Source organism: Nipponia nippon, unplaced genomic scaffold, assembly GCF_047370975.1.
Source record: "Nipponia nippon isolate SJK-2023a ecotype South Korea unplaced genomic scaffold, ASM4737097v1 scaffold_13, whole genome shotgun sequence".
Classification (NCBI taxonomy): Eukaryota; Metazoa; Chordata; class Aves; order Pelecaniformes; family Threskiornithidae; genus Nipponia; species Nipponia nippon.
Genome location: NW_028262324.1, coordinates 13438904 through 13462435, shown reverse-complemented (window position 1 = coordinate 13462435; position 23532 = coordinate 13438904). Strand labels below are relative to the sequence as shown.

At 45.5% G+C, this 23532-nt stretch overlaps 1 protein-coding gene across 2 annotated transcripts in view; it reads right to left on the bottom strand.

Annotated features, from left to right (window-relative positions):
• The window catches only part of OSBPL2 (oxysterol binding protein like 2), a 38677-nt gene extending 26067 nt beyond the window's left edge, over window positions 1–12610 (bottom strand). The window contains exons 1-2 of one of the 2 annotated variants that reach the window (XM_087749790.1): window positions 12476–12610; window positions 11546–11642 (exon numbers count right to left, since the gene is read on the bottom strand). The gene's annotated coding sequence lies outside the window, so the exon portion shown is untranslated. The remainder of the gene's footprint in view (window positions 1–11545; window positions 11643–12475) is intronic. The other variant, XM_087749791.1, reaches the window with a different exon arrangement.
• Between the last annotated feature and the right edge of the window lie 10922 nt (window positions 12611–23532).

Here is a 23532-nt window from a genome sequence, read left to right as displayed (position 1 = left end):
TGCAGCTGCTTCTGACTGTTGCTACAGTGCTGTTGCAACTGCTCTCAGCTGGATGATCGTTTCCTTCCCTTTTTCCCATGCTGTTCTCCAGTCACGGACCTTTAACCTTTCTTCAACTTTCTTGCTCATCAGTAACAAGTTTGTGACTTACTTTTGTCAAAGTGCTGCATTCTCCTAGGCAAGGATGCTCAAAACATTAAGAAGTCGGATACATGTATGTCTGAAGACTTCCAGTGCAAGGCTATCGGCAAGCGCTCTGCTTGCATAAGGCAAAGGAGCAGCAGCTTCACTTCAAAAGGATACAGGCAGCTCAGGCCACGGGCAACCGTGGTGCCACAGAATCAAAGAAAGGAAGAAACCCTCTTAACAGTTGGTTCAAGAGTAGCAGCCACCTCAGATTTCTGGGTGAACTAAACAGCAGAATTGATTACATGGTTCTAAATCCGTACTGTAAGTACAAGTACCTATCCCTGTGTTATCTTGCCTAGTGGAAGCCAGTCCTTGACTCTGTAAAAAAAAGAAAATGCTTGTTCATACCAAAGCTGCTGTCAATCTTACAGTTTCTCCAAACTTTCCAGCCCCACCAGCAATATATCTGGAAGTATCTCTTCCAAGGTCTCCAAATATGTCATATCTTTGCAGAGAATCTGTCCTTGAGGCTGCAACTATGTAAACCTTTCAACAGGGGCGGAACAAGGGAATCCAAAGAAAATTATTGCTACAGAAAACAGGAACTCGATGCCTCGGGACAACTGTTCACCCCAGAAGCCATTATCACCACACTGGAATGACTCCCCTAGTTTGCCAAAAAAGAAGTTACATTAGAGGGCTTCTTTAACCCTCCAAGCTACTGTATCCTTGAAGATGCAAGACATTTATGGTTTCAATGGTCTGCAAGTATTGCATCCTTCTAGCAAAACAGCAGCCAATATTTCCAGAAGGAAACTTGTATATGCACAAGATACGGCCCTCTCATGATCAGCGCTACAATTCTCTCATTTAAAGTAACATATTTTGCATCAGAGTTACACTAGGAATAACTTAGCGCTCATATCACTTCTCTTACACTCGGTTCTTTTATTCAGCAGAGATTAACGTGAATTTGCATGTAGCTGAACACACAATGATAACATCATTTGGCTTTCATGAGCCAAAAAGCTAGGATTAAGTCCTTTTCTCTCACTCAAAGCAACAACAAAAAGTTACTTTCAACTAGGCTGGAATGCCAGAAGACAAAACCATCTTGTTTGCTTCATATTCAGCATTTGTAATCTGTATTTCCTCCTCCATGTCCACGATGTACGCAGAAGAATTCACTTACACACTAGCTTTTATCAAAATTGCCCTTTGAGGAAGGGCGCAATACTGCGTCAGACAGGCCTTCAGGAGCTCAGGACCAACTGCCACCCTGGAAAACCTTTCATAAAGCATAAACATCATATCATATTCACATCTTTTAGCCCTACAGTGTAGAAGAAATACAAAGTCTATTTAGATGTTTTCTTACTTACATAGTAATCATGAGGAACGTAACAAACAGTTTTCCATACAGGACTTCACTCGCTCTTTGCTGTAGAGAACGCTATTTCAGCAATCAGGGTTTGCTGGTTTGCAGGTTAAAATTATCTTGGTGGGCTTCAGGTTAACAGCCAGTGCTAATGGGCTGGGGCTGGGCCTGGGTACTCGAGGCACGGACACCTAGAAAGGTGCTTTTGCCTGGGGACTGCAGCCCAGCTGCATTGCCACATTTATGACCAAAGAGAGACTGTACATAAATCATTTTATAAATAATAGGAAAAAGCTGCAAGCAGAGGCATCTTAAGAGAACTGGAAATTGTAATTTAATGATGACAACACACCCCTGACCACAAGCAGCCCAGATTTTGTGGTTTACAAGATAAGCGACAAAGCTCATATATTTCCTCATATTTTAAGGCTATGGATTTGTATATACTAATTGGATTTACTATGGGATTTGTGTGCATGAGTAAAGTCTGCCACATTTATTTTTATTTTTGTAATGGATTGATTTCCCTACAGGAGAGATGCTATTTTTGAAGCTCAAACTGAAAGACAACAGAAAAAACATCCAAAAAACGTATAATACCCATCACAACGGTACACCTTCATAATTGGTTGGTAAATCTGTACTGCAGGCTGTATTACTATATATTTTGTTCTGAGAAATTCTCCGTACTGGGTTGTCCAGAATATTCACAATATAATTTTACTCTTTGAAATTACATTTAAAGTGAGTGCCAAGGCAATTAACAGAAAACAACGAAGTTTAACATAATTTATTGAAGCAAGTCTTGAAGAAGTTATTTGGGCAGAAGCTAGTTTTTCTAGTCATCTTGCTTATTTGCATGCAAATGCCTACAATACACAAAACCAGACTAGCAAGAGTTAAGCTAAGCACAGCATGCAAGTCAAAAACTTGTAAGAGCTTCTGGTTATCTTCTAATCAAAGGACTAGCATTTTGGTTCCTCTGAAATAAGCTTTGCACCTTAGCGATGTTGTAAAGCCATCCACAAACAGGTCAAACAAGATATTATGCTGTCCAATAACACAATTTAGAAATGCAAATACCAATGCTGAAATAAGAATGCCATGTTGGCCCCAAGCAAGTAACCCAAAACCTGAACAGGTAAGGGATGGAAATGTAACTAACTACTAGTCCCATGGGCACAAAGTCTCTGTTATTAAAAGGTTTCACTGGTGCTGCACAACTAGTTGAGAGCAGGTTACTCATTAAAACTCCTTTAAATTCTCACAACTTATCAGAAAAGGCTCACATATTCCTGTATGACTGATGACCACGGACAGTCCTTTTCTTAAAGGACATGAGGATATTTGCAAAGGCAAAGGACGAAAACAAGCATGCAGTTGCAATAAATGCTGTGGAAACACAAGAAAACACCTGCACCACATCCATAGCACACCTTGAAATAGGTTCTACAGAGAGGAGGGAATTGCTAAGACTGACGTGCTGCTTCCCAGAAGTGCATCTGTCGCAGAGAGAGAGAGCAGACAGAAAGGGCTGTTCCTAAACATGCACGGCACGCCAATGGGCACAACACGTACTAAGACAGATCCCGAGAGGCTCACTCTCAGGAGAAAACATGCTTCTCTCAGTGATCTCTGCAGCCTTGATGCAGAGAATGTAACTATTCATACCACCTACGCTACGGTCCCATGACGAAGGAAGGAACAAAGTCATACCGTACCCGTCCATCAGCTGGTTATGAATAACGTCCCAGTGTTCTGTCAAGCACTGCACTGAATGTGTAACTCAACAGTAACTCGTACCAGGTGATCTGGCTTCTGGTAAGATGCTTTGCTTTCAAAAGCTTAACTCCATGCAGATGGCAGGGTCCTGTACAAGCTCACAGTCCCCAGCAGCAGAAGGTACAGGGAACTCTTTTCCAGGGGTGCAGCATCAGTAAGATCAGTCCCAGACTTTGCACAGTTCCCACCTATTTTAAACGTTTTACTCCCACATTAATTTATTTTTAAAACCAGGACAACAAAAGTGCAAGACTTTGCCATCACTTTATAAAGTATCTAATTTGCTCAAGCCATTCTGTGACACGCGTATGAGTGCCTGTATGAGGAGAGATGCAGGCACTCCTTGTAAAGAGAGGTTCTACCTTCATAGCTTCTCTCTGAAACCAAAGGTGTGGAGATCCGCTGCCTGCTGAGCAGTCGAAGCTGCTCTCTGCCACCTGTACTCTCCACACCTATACACCAGGTGAGGCTGCGGAGGTGACCTGTCATAGTTGTCCGTACATCATTTCATTTGCTTACAGCTCTATCAAGTAATAAAGGTTGGAATTTCCTATGCCATTTATCTGGATAGGTTAGTAATCCCTCAAATCTGTCACCGCATATGCTTGCTCCTTCTCAAATGCCATTCCTCAAGGGAAAAAAGAAAAGACAGAAAAAAAAACCACCTTACGTCTGTGTCACTAAGATTCTGGATCCTCACAACTTATGCACCAATTCAAAAACCCCAAACATTAGTACCTTTCAAAACAACCTGTAAGCATTTGAGCATGCAATTACTAAGACTTAGTTAATTTAACATAACTAGCTACTCCATACTAACTTGTTCTTCTGTGTTAATCCTCAACAATAACCCAGCTGGTTAACCAAAAGTTACTCCTCCTTAAAGAAGCATTTACATTTCCATAGAAAGGTAAGCATTTACAGCTGGAGTAGCTACTTTGACTGGAATGCGGTTCAGCAAGATCAGTTTTGCAGCCTGCCTGGCTGACTACAGCTGCAGTGTCTTACTCCTCCAGACCTGAAGGTGAAATTTCACATCACGCAGCAATTCTGCAAAGCCACTGCTTTGTTGACACCATCCTGCTACCTTTACAAATCCTGGTTTTTTTGCTCTTAAAGCACATGTTAAATACATACAAAACACTAAAGACATACAAAACACTAGGTCGTGTTCATTATACAGACATTGAATCTACTTGTGAGATCAAGGAGCATTTAAGTAAAACCAAGTACAGTAAGCAGTCATGAAAATAAACACAAGCGTTCACCAGCATGAGCAGGTAGGGTGTTAGAAGTTCAATACCCTGGAATTAGAGTGCCACCAAAGAATGAGTGAACTAGCACACTCATCAGCTTTTTCACATGCCTAACAAGGTTTTGTTGGATGTGCACTTCCACAGCAAATTTTAAAACAAATGAAGTTTATTAACTTGAAGGGAGAATACTTGCAAGCAAGGGGAGGGGGAAAAAAAAAAAAAAAGTAAAAAAAGAAAGTCACTTGAGGCCTTCCTCACAAAAAAAACCTGGAAACTTTCTGTCAAATCTGACATGATGAAAATACTGCACAAGTATTGCCAGGGGGAGGAAGAAAAGGGGCAAATCCCATGAACTCTGAAAAGACACTCAGTTTTCAGGCTTTTGCTTTTCTTTAATGGGTCAAAAGGGCACAAGCTCAATTTAATAGAAATAGTATCGACATAATTTAGAAGTAGCTCGATACAAAGGAAAGTTCATTCCATGCCCCATTTAATCCACCTAACAGCATATATTAATAAAGAGCAACATCTTCATTAGTTTGATATCCTGTGTCCAGGATGCACCGTCTGTCCAGAAAGAGACTCCAAAAGAGCCAGTAGAAGGTCAAATATACACACCCTTCATATTAACAGTAAAAATAACAAATGAAAAAAAAGGAGAACAAAAAAATCCAACAGTTCTACAGCATGACTGGTGGAATAAGAGCCAAGCCCATCTTCTTTTGAGTTGCCAGGTGAAATAAAACATAGCTATAGTACTTCAAGGGACAGAAATAAATAGCTTGAACTAGAAGATAAATATTCATGTGTTTTTGCTTCATACACATCTCTTGAAAGCTTCAAACTGCAGTGTTTCATCTCTGAATGAAAGCTTCAGCAAGGATGAATCTTAATTGACTCATAAAATTAGGTTACCAACAACACTGGATCTAAAACATCTATAAAAATTAGCCAAGAAGTCAATTTAATTGGCAATTTAGATACCTGCTGTAATTATTATGCGCTTAAAATCTCTTCAACCAGAGAACAGCTACACAGATGGCAGGATCCAGAAGAGGATTTTATTTACCAAGTTAGATTTGTTTCTTACTCCAAAGTTTGAATGTGATAGCATCTTCCACCAAGAGGTCGTGGCAAGACGAAACTCACTCGGCAGCCACAGTAAGAGAAGGGCAACTTCCTTCTCACGTCCGTTAAACAAAGTGCAGAGAAGTTGAGTGAAGAGGATCAGCTGAAGACCTGGCCCACTGTCACTTTTCCACTTCTTTGAAGACTGCAGTTATCCCTATTATAGGCCTTAATGTAGCTGGGAGTTACTAAATGCCCTGGGGACAGCTGAGGACCTGTATGGGTCCTGCTGGGATGGAATTAATTTCCTTTCTAGCAGCTTGTATGGTGCTGTGCTTTGGATTTGTGACCAAAGCAGTGTTGATGACGCACCCATGTTTTATTGCCAAGGAGCACTTATGCAGCATCAAGGCTTTCTCCCTCTCCCACTCTGCTCCCGCAGCGAGCAGGCTGGGGGTGGACAAGAGGCTGGGAGGCAGCGCAGCCGGGCCAGCTGACCCCAGCACTGACCAAGGGGATATTCCACACCACACACCCTCACGCTCAGCAACAAAACTGGCGGGGAGTTTTGCGAGGGTTGCCGTTGCTCATGGACTGGCTGGACACGGGTCAGCTGATAGCGAGCCATCGCTTCGGCATCTCTTGTTTTTCTTTATTTCTATTTGGCTTTTCCCCCCTACCTTTAATAATAAAGTGTCTCTGTCTCTACCCCCAAGTTTTCTTGCTTTTGCCCTTCCGATTCCCTCCCACACCCCCCGGGGCAGGGCAGCTGTGTGGGGCTCAGCTGCCTGCCAGGGCCAACCCACAACAGAACCAAAGCACTGAAGCATCCTAAGCTGATAGTTTAGCTGAACTTATTTTTAAAGCACTTGAAACAATGGTGGCAGCAAACTGAACATCGGAAAATTTAACTTTGAACACATGAGCCAAACAGATTTATGGCAGAGAATCACGTTCTGTTCTCTCAGGAATACAGATTTTTGGTGATACTTCACAAGAATTAGAGCCAACTGAAACGCTAGAAGTCTGGTTTGCAATTGAGTTCAGGCTACAAAAACTTGTTTCCGCATCAGAACAAACCACAATAATTGTCCCACGCACCGAGTACTGCCCCCAGCACAAAGCTACAGTGCTGCTATTGGAAATATTATTTATTGAACATAAAAATTGGAAAGATGAAAACTGGGCAGAAAATACCCTAGCAGCATAGTGCTCAATCACCTACAGAACCGACAGCTATCCCCAGTTTCACTTCAGCCAAGAATTCTGTTCTATGGCTAAGGATACTGGTTCACAAAACTTCCACCAAACATAAAAAACCAAACAAACCAAAAAAGGCCAAGGAAACGTGATTCCAGCAGATTAATATTTTCTGATGCAAAACACTTCCCTGAAATTCCCACAAAATTCTGTAAATGTTCTCCTTTTTTTTAACGCTACCTCAATATTTGAGACACTTTTCTGAGAGCACCTGGTACAGCATTCTTTGGACCTTGTAGCCTTCCCTTGGAAACTATTTCATTGTCCACAACTATAAAAGATCGCAAAATTCTGGTTTACATGCCTTCCCTACCCATGATGCATAATGCAAGGCTTGGTCATGACTGATACACCAGCTCATTTCTAGCCACACTGTTAAAAAAATCAGTAATTCAATACTGTCTTGTAAAACTAGTTACTTCTTACTAGCTTCCTGAAGGATTTGTTTTATCTTATTTGTAAGAGAGACAAGGTGGAAAGTAATCAATAACTCCAACCACAGTGGCTTTGGACACAAGTGTCAATTGATATATCATTAATCATTTATGAACACTTCTCTTTGAACCAAAGCTTACTTTGAAGGTAAAATTAAATATGCTTGAATATTCCTCACCACCCCTACAAATTGATCACTGAAGTTTAAGAATGCAAAGACAATTACAGCATATAACATCACTAGAGAAAACTCCTAGAACAGTAAAAACAGTTACAGGTTCAGTTTATAGATCTTCCTACCAAAAGGCATTTTTTAAGCTTTGTCTCTGTGGACTCATTCTCTCTGGGTAGGCGTAGTTTTACATTTATTCTGTACAAGGTATCTTACAAATCATCTTCGTGGAGACTCTTAAACAATTATGATAGCAATCATACTGCAAATAAAGCAGGACAACAGCTGACTAACCTACTGCAAAGCCCTACAGCATAAGAAATAGTATTTTTATGCCTACCAACAATTCCTCACACACTGAAATTCTGCAGCACGAGCTCATTCACACAGCTACTGGACTATTTGCTAAAGAGTTTTAAGATGATACCACAAATTTGCAAAAGCTTTAGAAAGTCAGAGTTTCTGTTATGGTTGAATTCCCTTTAAAGCTACATTTATAGTAGATACTTAATGGATTCCATTATAAGGGTGTTACTGTGTTTGCTGTTGTCAAAATATTAAAAAATTGACTTCTCAAGACAGGACAAGTATCTCTAAATAGGGTTCAGTTTTAATAAAGAATCCACCTAGCATTCTGCTCAGTAACATTAACCCACTCAGATAATAAAACGAGTGCGCAGCACTTAGAACTACGTTTAAGACAAAATAAGGCCATGTAAATAAAGTTATTTGCATCTCTAAATAAGGATAGCATTTTTGTTTCATTATGAAACAACTGTTCAACAGTTTCATTGACATTGTGCAAAACCTAGAAAGAACTCATGTACGGGGGAGAAGTTATGTTCTTCTAACAAAGTTCTCATTTCGTCCAGCAAGCAAACATGCTGCTAAATGGACCATTATAAGCAGGCCGGTGAGCTAACTCCTCCATAGCCTTACCACGTACGAGTTTTATAATTGAGCGTTATTAAAAGGATTCTCATTCTCACTTGATCACAGTGAAACATTGTAGGGAACAGAGTCTATCTTAGTGGCCAGAGCTGGTTAGGTCTGAAGTGAGTGACGTGAACCACAGACACCTCAGAATTCAAATGCTTACCATCTTCAAACTTTCCATAGCATCATTACTTTTGAACTATCATTAGAATCAAAACCCAATAAGATATGTCAACAGATTCTTTTGGGAGCCCCCCCCAAAAAAAAAAAACAAACAAAAAAAACCTGACTCAAAAGAGTAAGAATAATGCTAGTAAAAATATAATGAAGTTATCCATTCACAAAAAGACATTTCTTGACAAATATCATAAGCATGCAGACTTCTTTGTAATACCCCAGAGGTTCATAGCATCCCAACAGCCACAAACCTTATCTCATCTGAAACTCTGAACAGCACAGCAAAGGAACTGAACTCAAACAGGAATGCCACAGATCAAGGTTTCCATTCAATCTAATGCCAAGCACAGATCTTAAGTGTCCAACAGAGCAATATATCCAGTTTAAGTTTTGGACTATAAAACCAAGAGGGACAAGATTAAAAGGTCCAGATGTAACTCTGCAGCTGCAGGCACAATTCACCTTTTGTGCACACTCCCGCCAGATTTATAAACAATTACAGGCAGACAAGGCTATCCAGCCTCCTGCAGTTTCTGAATGGAGGGCTGCTGTAATTTACTAGAAATCTGTCTCATTAAATTATGTGCATAATAAAATATACTGAAATAATCTAAAGGATCTGTCTAGACCAGCAAATGAATTTCCAATTGTAACTGTATTAAAAAAAAAAAAAAAAATCAAGTTTAAGTAAGCTTAGTCTATTCTTGTAACTTATTGATCCTGAAAATTAAGACATTATCTTTGTGCACTGAATCAACAACAAATTTTTGAAGAGTATAACTGAAAGTAATGGTAAGCCACATTTGACACATTCTAATTGCTTACTGCTCTCATGCAACTTGCTATTACAGGCCTTTAAGAATACAAAGTAACTAACTACATCATCACCCGTTCTTCTGCATAGTAATTATTAAGAATTCGAGGACTGAGATAATGTATTCTTTCATTCCAAGTTCTATAGTGGTCTATTCCATACAATAATAAAAACCATAAAAGAATCGATGTAACGCATAACCTATGTTTTTTTGCAACAGGAAACATATCACAGTCCCATATCTTCCAAAAGCGGCGGATACAGGGTGACCAGCTTTTTCATTGCTCTCACTTTCCGATTTACTCAGCTAGCTGAAGATGCCCCCGTGCTCAGTTACATGTTCAAACTCAGCAAAAACATTCAAGATGTTGAGCACTCCATATTTAACACTTATTCTTTCCATGCCCGATTTTGCGCATTTCTTCCAAAAAACGTAGGAGAACCAAACATTTTAGTCATTTCACAGAGAACACGCTAAACGCTAAGCATTTTAAAACATCATATTAGCATCAAATACAGACATTTCTTGTCAGATCTCTTCATGACTCAGGTGACAAAATTGATACTGAGTGAAAAAATGCCAGCTTGTAAACAGAAGTTGTAGTTACCAAGTACCATGATGTAACGTTGCATTGTTCAAGGACAAGTTACTTCAAATACCAAAGCTAGTGAATTAGCTCCTTAAAAATTCAGTGTACTTGCATGTGAATCTTGCTTTCAAACAGCAACAACAAAAAAATCATCTGACTGGCACTACAAACAGTGATTTAAAAAAATACAGCCTTATCAAAGCAAGAAAACCTGATCGGTATGTTTTCCAGCCAACACTAAAATAACAGAAAGCTAAGCGTTCCACCTTTGTTCTAGGGCAGCACGTGTGAAGTTCGCGCAGTAGAATTCACAAGGAGAAAGACTGAAAGAAATACCAGCTTCAATCAGAAGACCTGTCAGCTTAAGCACGTACGTATCACCGAAAGCAGTAACAGAATTAAAATTGATTTAAAGAAACCATCCAACAGTGAAAATTACCCTCCATGATCAGTCACCAATTAAGTGGATTTGCATAGATGTTAGCAAACAAACTACTACGTGCACCGCACTCTTCTTCAGTATTGCATCAACTGAAACCTTTAACCTATCTAGTCTTCGACTACTTGCAGGCACAGAGTTTGTCGTCTAATCATCATTTTCTATCTTGAACTTTTGTCTTCTCTTTATAAGATTATACTTGCATGGCTGAAGAGCTAGTTTTGGAGAAAAATGGCATATTTATTCCTGGACAGCAGATGTCTCAGTGTTTCCTTTTGAGCACTCCCTGAAGTTACAAGTTCATTATGAGGTGCTGTTGGTTCAGGAAAGCAATATTAAGAATCACTCCTGATCTTATCCTAGATTGCCCTCAACTTTCTGTCACGTGGTCAAACATCTGTATGACTTGACAACTATTTTAAGAAAAGCTCTGTTTACAGTAACTGAAAACCCAGGGGGTTACTTAGGGGAAAATCACTGCTCAGAATTTCTCGCTTCTGTGCTAGTTTAGCCAGTTCTCCTACTTCCATCCCACAGCGCAGCGCTTTATGGTTGGAAGTTACCCAAGTCACTGCTTCCAGAAATTGCCCTGAGGTTTCAGAAGTCCCAGAGCATACTGGTATAAAGTTTGTTAAGATGGTATATATGTGGCTGCCCCCAGACGTCAACGTGAATGTGGAGTTACTGAACTTTGGAAGGTTAAGTGGGAACGAAACAAATTTATTTTTCCTTGCGTGCATAAGCTTTAAAAACGGAAACACTGTGAGAAGAGTGCTACAGTAATGCCACTCTACACTGCAGATCTGCGTCTCCTTTTTATTTTTCCTTCTTGAAATCTTAAACGAAGGCTAGTATTTTAATTGAGAAAATTCACAGTAAATGAAAGCAGTATCTGCTTGCATTCAACTTGGGCAGGTACTTCTGAGGGGAAACACAAGGCTATGGCAGACAGAAAGAACAGAAGGCGATTTCGAACCCACATCTGAAATTCTGGCCTGCAAGTGCTGCAAAGTAACAAACTGCTTCCAAAAGGAGTCCTGAATCCAAACATACAGATAGCACAAACATGATTAATATCCAAATTAAATAAACAGCAACATAATTTATACCTTTGTTACTATGCAGAAGTTCTGGTGGCATGTTATTTAAAAAAAAGCCTTTTTTCCTGCTATTTTTCCCATCTTGCTTGTCTCCCTTTCAGGAGCTCTGTAAGAGAAACATTGAGTAGGTAACTGAAGAACAAAAAAAAAAAAGCCAAACTCAAATAAATCCTAACTGCTCGCTGTGCTTCAGCTGTGGCCTGAAAGGCCCCTTGAGGCTCCCGTATCGTGCTGAAGCTGAGCTCAACACATTCATCTTGGGAACTGGGTGTCACAGACTCCTTCGCTAAACTACCCAGCTCCAAAAGCAATCAGGGAAAAAAAAAAAAATTAGAAAAATCCCTACAGGAGGGCTGACAGGGCTCCACTGACCCGCAGCCCGTGCTCTGCACAGCAATGCCCTTCAGCCCCCGCCACCTCCCCGTCCCACGGCTGAGGAAACGGTTCTGCCACCCAGCCCGGGGCACCCGAGGTTCTGCCGCCTCCGCTGAAGCATGGAAGGGCAACATCACTTCAATCCACCAGGCTACTGCCTCGGCCGCCCAGGCCTCCGGCTCCCGGCGCCCTGAGAAAGCAAGCGAGCGGGTCAAGGACCCCCCGTCCGCCGGGGAAGAGAGCGCAGCGCTGGGGCGGCCGCGCTCCCCCGGCCCGGTGACGGCCAGCGCCCGCCCGAGCCGCCCCTCGCCCTCGGCCGGACTGACAGGAGGCCCCGCGGCGCTGAGGAGAGCCGGCAGCGGCCCACCGGGGGGGGGGATCCCCGCGCCGGGCTGGGCCGCGCCAGGCCCGGGCGGGGCTGGGGGAGGCGCTGCCGTCCTCCCCTCAGCGGGGGCGCCGCTGCGGCAGGTGGAGGGGAGCCCCGAGCCCCCGAGGGGAGCGGCTCGGCGGGGAGGGCAGGGCAGAGCGGGGCGGCGCGGCCCGAGGCAGGCGCGGCGGCATTACCTGGCACCGCGCTCCCGCGACGGCCCCGCCGCAACACCCCCCCCGCCCGGTACCGCTGACACCGAGGCGGAAGTGCGGCCCTCGCAGCGGCGGAGTGACGCGCCGCTTCACCAATCGTAGAGCGCGGCCGCGCCCCGCCGTCGCCGAAGCGACGAACCAGCTTCCTCGCCCACCCGCTGGGAGGCGGGGCGAATGCTAATCAGGCGCCTAGCCTCACAGCCCCGGGCCGCACCACTGCTGGGGAGACTGCCGACCAATGGCGCGCAGGGGGCGGGGATATGCAGATGAGGCGGTACCGAGATCCCCCGCTGCGCCAGGCGGTCTCACCTGCGCGTCTCGGAGGGGACGGTGCAGCCTCCGCTGCACAAACGCACACAGTCCTGCTGCAGCCGGTACCTTTCCGTTGTGCTTTCTGGGCCGCTTGTACCATCAGCCAGCTGCGGAGAGTTAGCCCGGATCACCGTCACCTCTGTAGCACAATCTGTCCTCCTAGTCGAGGGCTGGAGAATAATGTATTCTTCTGGCCGCGTTCAGGCCCCCTCAGGTCCCCCCAGGGCTCCGCATGTCCTGAAGCGGCCTCCAGGCCCACCTGGCGGGGCTGCACCTGCCATAGTTTGCTGTGCACCGATGTGAATTTAACCAGTTATGTATTTTTTTAACATTCTAGCCAGCTTCGAGGCACGGCACACGTCAGCCCTAGGCCGCAGCATGCGACAGTGTGGTTTTTCAGGGCATTCCTTCATCCCAGTGAGCTCCGACACGCGGCTGCAGCCAGCGCTGCTCTGAGCAGGTTAACGGAGATCTGGACGTCCCAGAGAAATGGTCAAGCTGGCGGGTCAGAGCCGGCCCCTGCCCCGGAGCAGCTGGCAGCTGCTTTTATGTCTGTAGCCCTGAACTTGCACTTGTTCAGACACGACAGGTAACGGGAGGCAAGCTCGTAATCATCCCCTTCACTTCAGAGTAGTTACTGGCGTGCTAAAGCAATTGAGACTATTTGTACAGGTTGATGCAAGCATCAAAACTGTGAGTCAAGAGTTTAAAATTAATGACTCATAACATTTCTTTTAGATAGCACCTGTTCTGCTCTTTTTATTTACCTTCCAATGTCTGCGTCTGCAAGGTGTTTTCCTTCACATACTCTTAAACTTCTCACATGATCAGAGAGATCCGAAAGTCTTTTCCACTGAAATGTCTCCTTCCCTCCCTTTTTGTACCTGAAAGCTAAGAATGGAATGAAATCTCATTGGACCCAGCCACCGGGACTGGAAAAGGAAAAAAATTTTAAAAATGGCAAAGCATGCACGGAGCGGGGCGCCTCAGGAGATCAGCCACAGGGCTAGCCAGCGCCCGTCCTGCGGAGCGACGAACCCATCGGTCCGGGCGAAGCACGCCTCGTGTCGCTGAGACAGCGCGACGCCCTGCTGTGATTGCTGAGGGGACGCCTCATCCTCCTCCGCGGGAAATCCTATGGGACGTCAGGAGGGGCCAGCGCAAGAGGGAACAAAAACCGCTCGGGAATGACGAGCTGCAAAGGAAGGGTAGGGAGCGAAGGAGGGAGATGAGTCACAGAAATATTTATCCTCAAAATGATCTTTTACCATTGATACACTTCTCAATGCAAAGCAAATATAGGAATTAGTATATTAATTCTGTAGGACAGAAGTGGTTCATCAGAGGTGGATGTAAATGCTTTTTAATAGGGGAATGGCTGCAAGGCCGGCGGGGGACATCGTCGCTACGCCAGAGCTTTGCCACCAGACCAAGTCACCGGTGCAGGGGTTGGGAGAGGGGTCGGCAGGGCCGGGCAGGGCTGGAGCGGTCCTGGTGGGGTGCTGCGTGTCGGGGGTGGCCCGGGGCTGGGCACCGCGCGAGGGCTCCTGCTGGAGACCAGAGTCCGGCCGCAGACGTAGCAGCACGGGCGCCTTCTCGTTGCTGGTTATCTGCCCTAGGCGCTGAAGAAGCCTCACAAGGAAGGGTGGTGGTCGGAGGTCGGGGTGACAGCAAGGGCCCACATCGTGATGGGATTTATTCCTCCACCAGCACTTGTGTAAAGTATGTTTTCGGAGGTGCAGCAGCAAAAATACAAACCGCTCCTTTGCTGCACAGCTCCCTCCTGCCTTCCCCAAATACTTTACCTGGCACACTGTTGATTCTGGAGTATTGCTCATCCCTAAATGAGCTGACAGCTCCTGGCCATCAGCTACATGCTGACAGTATATGAGACATGAATTAACAGTGATAACGCTCCTTGCTCTGGCAGAAACGTAAGGTTTTAAATGAAACCTCCACTGAGAGTTTCCCACACGCGCTGGGATTGAGCAGCGTTTTGGGGTGGGCACAGCTGGCTCTGAGGATGTCCGTCAGTCTTTGGATCCAGTCTTGCTATACCCTCCCGTTGTTTTATCCCTGCGTTCGCCCAGGCAAGGTGTTGTTGGGCTCATCTTTAGGGAATACAAATCTTTGGGGGTAGAGGATAATTTGTATCATTCCAAATCTAGTTTTAAGATTTTCCTGATTTGCCCAAAAAAACGATTAATTTTTTCCAGTAAGCCCTGATTCAGCAACCCACTTCTGGATTGCTCAACATTATAGGCTCAACATTAAGCACAGAAATATTTCTATTGCAGCTTTTAAGCAAAGGCTCACAAACAGAAAGTAAGCATGAATTTAAATTATTTTCTGACTGAACAGGCCTTTGTCATGACTAAGCAGCTGATCTGGAGGAGTTCTCTGAAAGGATCATGGAAAGAGAAATCCACTGATTAGATGACCAAGGAATACTGAACTTGTGTAGCTTTTTCAGGTCTTAATTGAAGGCACGGGCATTCTGAGCCTGCCACAAAATCCTCTCCCACGCATTTCGTAGGCATTTGAGCTAAATGCCCATGCTCAAAACGAGGCTAATTGAAAATTTCTTCCTTTGTTAAATATTCAGGGGCTACTCTCTAGCAATCTAAAATCACAAAACCCCAAAATTGGACAAGGAGAAGAATCTAGCTCCGTATTTGTCTCCCTCCTGTGTTGGCAATGAGGGGAGAGAGCAGTTACCTTTTAAAGGAGATGGCATGGAAAATTTTGCCTTGCTGGCAAAAGTTTTGCAACATCAAAAGTAATTAAAACAGGGTTTTACAGTGGAAAGTGTTGAGCAACTGTCTCAGGCATAGGTGTAACCATCGGCTCCACCTATAATCAACCCAACTGTTCCCCGCCTGCGGAGCAACGCAATCCGCTCAGAAAACCGATCCAAGCAAACCTTGTCACTGCGGTAGATTTACAGAACCTAAATTGCGACAGAGTAAGGAAGGGCAAAACAAAAAAACAAGACACATTGATCCTGTGATCTAGATATAATGCAAGGAAACGTGGCACGTTACAGTGAAAATACTGATCGTCTTTCACCAGTTGTACTTAGGCAGAGACAAACGCCTCTTCTCTCCTCCTCCAAATAAGCCCGTGGCCAAAGGCCGCCACTTCAGTCCCAAGATGTGTGGGCAAGTGCTCACCTCTGCCACGGGAAGCTCTTTTCAGACAGCGACTTCTTGCCAGAGAGCTTCAAAACCAAACCCATTCGTTTAGCAAGTGCTCCAGCATCTTCTGCTTGGCGTTGCTGTGGTCCCTCCTCCATGCCGTGCCCGTCTGCAGCGCGAGGCCGGGGTTCCCGGCACACCGTGCCTCCACGGCGTTTCAAAGACACAGCGTCGTCCTTATAGTTCTGTGCCGAACGTGCTTGGAAACACTCCCGGTCCTGTTTACCAACAGCTTCACCTTGGAGGAGTACGGGGCTTGTCCACACCTGAAAACTAATTTGGATTAAGGGAGGTTGTGAATTAAAAGCAGAGCAGGACTGCCAAAATATCTCTGGGCGGATAAGCCCCAAGTTATCAAAACAATTGATTAAACGTACCATCACTAATTGCAAAATCAGTGGAGACGGGAAATAAGCGTGCTCAGGAGAGAAGAAGGTCACGCATCCCGGCACCGGCAGGGCCGGGGCAGGTTTGGGTTTACCCTCAGCCACAGGGAGACGTGGAAGCGGGACGTGGGGAAGGAGCAAACCTCGTAAGAGGATGAGCGGGACAGCAGCCAGAGCACAGCCCATGGCTGGTTATTGCCTGTCAGGGGGTCCCGGCTGCGGGGCAGGAGCTCACCGGCCCCGGGGTAGGTACCAGCCTGGATGGCCGCGCTGTGCCCAGGTGGAGACGGTGGTTTTCACATCCTGTTCTCTGCAGTTTTCTTGTTAAATATTAGCTGTGATTCTTATAAAACGGCACACCCCTGTCACGCCGTGCCGGAGGCTGTGCAAACATAGAAGAGAAAGAAACTTTCTGCTTTAAAGAGCTTGCAGTGGCAGGCTCTCCCTCTTCCCAAGTGAAAGGAGGCTGCATCCAGATACGCGTGAGCCAGACACCGCTTTGCAAAACGGGTAGCATACAAATCTTCCACAATCTGAATAATAAAGATTTCCCCCTATAGCGTGTCCCATCTCACAATATGAACTCTATTGACGATGATAGTGTATTTTGAGTTGCTGGCACTAAAAAGGGAAGATATTGTGAAAGAGCTAGCATCGCATAAATTTATTTAATATAAAAAAGACATTAAAGAAGCAGACGTTGGTAACACTGATGGGGCTTTAGTGAAAAACATGGTAATGTTGAAACCACATGAATTTCAACCAGAATCTTGAAGAAAAGCAATTCAAGAGAAAAAAGAATCCATAAATAATGAGGAACATGGCAAAAGCTGAATAAGTAGAAATAGCCAGTCTGTTAAAAGGCTGAATAAGCATGTTCTTTGTAGCGGCATGGAAAGGAAAAGACACAACAGCCTGTATCCTCCGCTTCAGCGATAATTTCCCTGGGAGCTGCACCCATTCAGCTGAAGGCAGCTCAGGGTCTGGGCCACTTCTCTTCAATATAAAATAAAGTTTTGAAAATCTCTGTGGTCAAAGTTGTGAAAGCTTAAAAGCTAGATGCTGAGCGTACAAGAGGCTTTCCACAGTAAGCCAGAAAGCTTCTTAAGAAACATGCTTTCTCACAAAGTCTAGATGTTACTCTCTGCTGAATCCTGAATTCTTCTCATTCCAGATACGACTTCTGGCACTGGAAACTCCCGCTCCTGGAGCTGAGTAGGGACGAGCAGGGATAAAAATAGTCAGACAAAACTAGGTCGCTTCCATACCCCATCTCACCTTCCATATCCCATTTCACCATGAATGAAAGTCCATGGTTTTCTTGCATCTCCATAGCAGGACAGGTGGGGATGGATCAGCTTTGACTCACAGCTTCAATCCCCCCGCACTGGTAGAGGGTTTGGGAAGCACCGTAGGGGGATACCAGAGCCCCCCTGGAGCCCGACTGTTAGAAACCCTCTCCCACTGGGTACCCACGAGCTTCAGCTGTCTCTGTTCCAGGAGCAGATCTGAAGATGCTCTGTTTTCCCAGTGCCCATGGGCCATCATGCTGCCGCCAGTTGATCTGCCAACGATCAATGATGCTTTATATCCTAATAGAGGTTTATTTGTCAAACTTGGCCAAAAGGGCGTCTCATTTGGAATTAATTACAATGTCTGGTTTTAGCTGTGTGTACGGCAGCATGGCAAGTTACACTTGTACTCTTTGCACCAAATTGCTATCTATGGATGGCAGCAGTTACATCAGAGACTAATTCAATGGCTTGTATGATGCTTTCTTTCTGGAAATTGAAGTCAATAGAAGCTAATTATACTTATTGATGCAAGGCCAGAATTGACGTGTGAGTAAAATTTAACCTGTCTGAGTGCTTCCTTGGTAACTTATCTCTGTCTCCAGGATCTCACCCATGGGTGTGCAGGAGGCAGGGTGAAGGGATGCTCCTCGCAGCCCACAGCGTGAGGGATATTTTCCTTTGGATACTCCCCATGCTAAGTCAGAAAGTGGAACAGATTTCTACTGCCCAGGTAATATGGAGGTGTTTCTGATGTTGGGTGAATTAATTTCATTAAGTTATTCAGTGAATTAAACACTATTAATTCAGTAGCATGGTGTTTCCCCCAGTTCCCTCTCCATTTTGCTGGCTTTGTGGATGAACAGATGGCAGAGGAGTGTTTCCTGTGGCATCCGCATGTATTTTTCAAGCGTTCCTGATAACCTGTCTACCCTGTGCCCCACAGCACGGGGAAGAGCCGCCGGGGCTGGCAGAGGTCACAGCACGAGGACAACTGCCCTCACACCCCGGGTACCACCTCCTCACGCATCTGCCAGCCCTGGGAATGGGCTCAGGCTGGTTCAGCCCTGCAATTTTGTAAAGAATCCCTGGATTTTAACCCTACCACTTGTGGTTGCCAGCAGCACCTGCAAAAAGAAAAAAAAAACAAAAACAAAACCAAACCACTGGTATAGCAGACTATAAATTTTTGTTAGTAGTACACTATAGACTGTTCCAAATCAATTCAGCGTGTAGTTTTCTTTAGTTTTGTAAAATTAGCACCTTTGAGCCAGCGAATATTTATATTCACATATTGCTTGCTGGGACAGTCTCCTGCACTGAACGTAACAAAGTCCTGTTCACCGGTCCCTAGGCAACCACTAGAACAAACTAATTAGTAACTACAAATTCACACACATCCATCAAAATAAGATCCAGATTAATTTTACGTTGCCTCAGTATCTTCTGTGCTTGAAAATTAGCATCTAAACTTGCCCAAAACAAATGATACTAATTTACAGATTCGTTTTAAAAATAAGTATAAAAAGGATCTCATCATGAAATTCCACCAAAAAAAAAAAAAGTAATAAAGTAGATAGGATATTTGAGCATGAACAACAACAACAAAAAATCAGATCCTGTCCCAGATCCTGTCCCAGATGGAGCTGGGAAGTTTGGCTCTGGATCTGAAGTCCGCTATACAAGCAATCCCCGACAGGCAGACAAAATAATGTGCCTCCCTCATCAGCTTCTGTGTCAGCTACAGCTGACTCTATTTACTTTTAGCCCAGAGGAGGAACTGGGAGCAGAAGGAAAAGAAAAAAACCTTCATTGATATTCACAATGATGTCTTACATGTCCAGCATTATTTTTGTCTAAGGAAGCTCTTTCAGAAAATGGGAGAAAACAAGTGATTAGGTGGAAGAATGGCCATCAGGAGTGAAGAAAGGACCCTGTTGTGGAAGAAGGGGCTGTATTACTCTGTCTGTTAAATTACGATGAATCATTTTGATTACTTTGTGTATATTTGGTAACAGAAAGTAAGGTGGACTCAGTCTGGGCGCTGTGGAAAACCAGGGGTTTTTACCTTAACTAAGCTAAGTGCCAAATTAGAAGTCTCTAACGATGAAGGCAGATTGGTTGAAACTGCACCAACCTGTTTCCCTCACCCTGATGGGGAAAGGAGGATAAAATCCCTCCTTGTCCCCATTTCCACGCAAAAGAACTGATGTCTGAACCCAGAGCACAACCCTGCCGCAGCCCAGGGAGCTGTGCTGAGGGTAGGTGTTCACCACGGGTGCAAATCCAACCGCTGAGCTTTGTAAAGAGAGAAATCATCCCCGGGTGTCTGCCTGCCTGGCTTGGCGGCGGCGTTTCCCAAGCGCCGAGCACAAACACCCGCATCCCCGGCCACCCGGCCCCACGGCCGCGGGCGGGCAGGCAGGAAGGAGCCCTGCCAGCTGGCTGCCTGCTAAGGCTTTCCAGCAGTGAGAAACCGCTCTGCCCGCATCGCTGCCCAGGGCCCCTTTCACATTTCGATTTATTCCTCGTCACCGGGGGAGAGGACCTGGCTGGGAGGGGAGGAGGAGAAGCCGCTTTACCTGCACTCGGCCGCGCTGGATGCAAAGCATGCTTGCATTTTTCAAGCCCTGTCATTGGGAAGCAGATTTTGCAGGTACTTTCTCCTCATTTACACATAGGGAGGGCTTCTCCCTGGCTGACGGAGCTCAATTTTGGCTCCAAGCATGGCATTTACACGGGTGTGAATAATGTCCAAGAATGCACAACTCACAGGAAACTTCTAATTGACCAAGATGTGATTCATTAGTAGGCTTGCACTGGCTGAATTAAAACAGCATCACCGAAAAAAACCAAATCACTGAAACCCCCAGGCTGGCTGGCAAGCAAGTGTCCCAGTAATCCTGCCGTGCTGGTGGGGGATGGCCAGGACTTCTTGCAGGCTGCTGTGGTGCCGGAGCTGCTGCAGCCCCTCAGGTGCAGGGCTGGGGTCTGCCGATGATGCAGCTCGAGCTGGGCCCAGCTGAACCATCCTCCCCCCATGGCTCTCCAGGTGCAGCCACTTGGTTTTTTGGCAGTGGCTTTGCACAGATCAGAAGCAGCCCTTCTCTGGGAGCAGGGAGGCAGAGGGAACGAAGGCTGGGGGAGGAAGGAGTGGGGTGAGGAAGGAACAATGGCCAATGGGCCTCTGATTTCCTCAAATTAATCATAGAATCACAGAATGGTTTGGGTTGGAAGGGTCCTTTAAAGGGTATCTAGTTCAACCCCCTGCAATGGGCAGGGACATCTTCAGCTAGAGCAGGTCGCTCAGAGCCCCGTCCAACCTGACCTTGAATGTCTCCAGGAATGGGGCATCTATCGCCTCTATGGGCAACCTGTGCCAGTGACTCACCATTCTCATCATAAAAAAAATTCTTCCTTACATCTAGTCTGAATCAGCACTCTTTTAGTTTAAAACCATTACCCCTTGTCCTATCACTACAGACCCTATTAAAAAGTCTGTCCCCATCTTTCTTATAAGCCCCCTTTAAGTATTGAAAGGCCGCAGTAAGGTCTCTCTGGAGCCTTCTCTTCTCCAGACTGAACAACCCCAACTCTCAGTTGTCGTAAACACAGAGCATCCACTCCGGAAGCACAGAGCAGAGCTCTGGGAGGATGTCATGCATTGGGAAGGATGGACCTCGAAGGGACCCCCAACTCCTGCCTCCAAATTAAAGGCTGGAGTGAGGCTTGTTGTGACTTACCATCATCTCTGCCTTGGCAAAACCCTCTGCTCATCCAGGGCCTGCTGCGAGGTGGATCGCTTTCCCCGTCTATTCCTCTTCCCATCTATTCAATCCAAACTCACGAATTTGGGTGCATGGCCCCAGACGGTGGCCCCATGGATATCCCACCACTGCTTCGCCAGGCAGCACGAGAGGAAGGTCTCCTGCACACGTCTGCACGAGCACAGGCAAAACCAAACACGCAGAGGCAACTGGAAAGCCAGGCAAGCGATGGGGACAGTCGGGGAAGAAATTTCAGCCCACCGAGCGTGAGCACGAGAGCGGCCACGCACCCCTCACTTGGCTTGTGCCATACGTGGTCCACCTGATGATGTCCAGTAAGCTCAACCCTCTATCTGGTTGTAGAGGGGAATAGATACACTCCCAGGGGAGGGACATGGTGATACTGGGCTTTCCAGATTCTTCAGGCACGCAGGTGCTAAAATGCAATGGTTGGAAACTAGACAAATAGCCACCCCTGGCAGCGCCCAGATCAGCGCTGGGTGTTTTTCTAGCCCAGAGGGGGATTAGTCCAGAGCGGCCCTGTGCCAAGTGTCAGAGAGGAGACACAAGTGCCCTTTCAGCCCTGGTGAACTTTATCAGGTTTTGAGTAGGAAAAAAAAATGATCTGCTCACAACAGCAGCCTTGTGGGGCTGCACATGTTCTCACCGCTTCAGGCAAACAGAAGTGGAAGGGCTTTTTCCTATCTTTTGTATGTGCAGCCGCTATTTAATGTAAATGTACTTACCAGAAATTGAATAACTCCCACACGAGTAATTTTATACCCATCCAACATTTAAATTATAAATGCAATAATCTCCAGCACCACAAGGCAAGGCTAGAATTCCCGAGGCAAGAAAAGTCTATTTTTAGACCTTTCAAGCTGAAATTTTTACCTTATGTAGAAATTTGCTTCCTTCCGCTGCCTTCGGTGTTCATTTGCATTAAAAGTTTCAGGGTTTTGTTTTTCACACTTTTGGGTGGTGCCTGGTCAAACACCAGCAAAACAAACCAGCTGTTTTCTGCCACCCATCACTGGGGAAAGAGCGCAAGAAGGAACCCCCCACCCGTGGCTCTGCAGCTCTGCCCGGGTCATTGATTGCCTAACAGGGTTACTTGAGATCACAGGGAAATGATGAAATCGGCTGTTTCCCCTGATGCCGTCCGCTGGCCGGGATGTAACCTGGCTCAGGAGCTGCGTGTGTCCTCCTCGAGCAGGGGCTGTGCTAACCCTCGCCGCATCGTTCCAGTTTCAGTCCGCGTAGCTGGCAGCAGTTGTACGACGCTGCTGTCTAGAGATTTCAGAAAAGATGCTTCTGACTGATGTTTGCAAATGCCATTTAAATTCATAAGTTATTTTCTTCTCCAGCCTTTTTGAGGCTTTTTTTGTATTGCAGCGACTTGATGTTTTTACTTGTTGCTCTTTTTCTGTCTGTGGTACCCAAGAGAGACCAAAACACAGTGCAAACCTCTTGTTACCCACTTGTGCGTGGCAGTAGCAGAAAATAAATGAGAGAGAGAAAAGGATCAGATACACCACAATAACCAGGAGCTCCTTTCTGCTGGGCCCTGTGAGGGGTCTGTGTCATCCAGAGCACGGAAGAAGCACCGGTCGGGGATGAGCAGCTCAGGGTTAGATCACTTTTTGCTTCATATAAAGGCATTTATCAGCAGGGCTGATAATAACTGCTTGGCGAAATGCGATGCTCCTTCCAAATGAGGACTGTAGAGCAATGCCTTCCATGCCAAGCTCCGTCTGGGATTACAGCAGGGCAAGAAATCCCAGCCCTGGCACTCTCTTCTCCAGACAAATCACCCCATCACCATTTCTTAATCAAACACTGCCAAAACGGGAGTGCTAGTACCAGCTTCTCTGCCCAAACCCAGCTGTGTGGCAGCTCGGTGGCAAGAGCTAAGCATCGTTGTTGTGCTTCTGAATATCATATATGGATAAGGTACAGAAACAGATGCTGAAGCTATGTAGGAGCCCAGGTTCTCCAATACCCCGTGAAAGGCTCTAGCAGAGTAGATGGACCTTAATTTCCTCCCCTCTGCAGAGAAATGCAGTGCTTTCCCTGATGTCATCA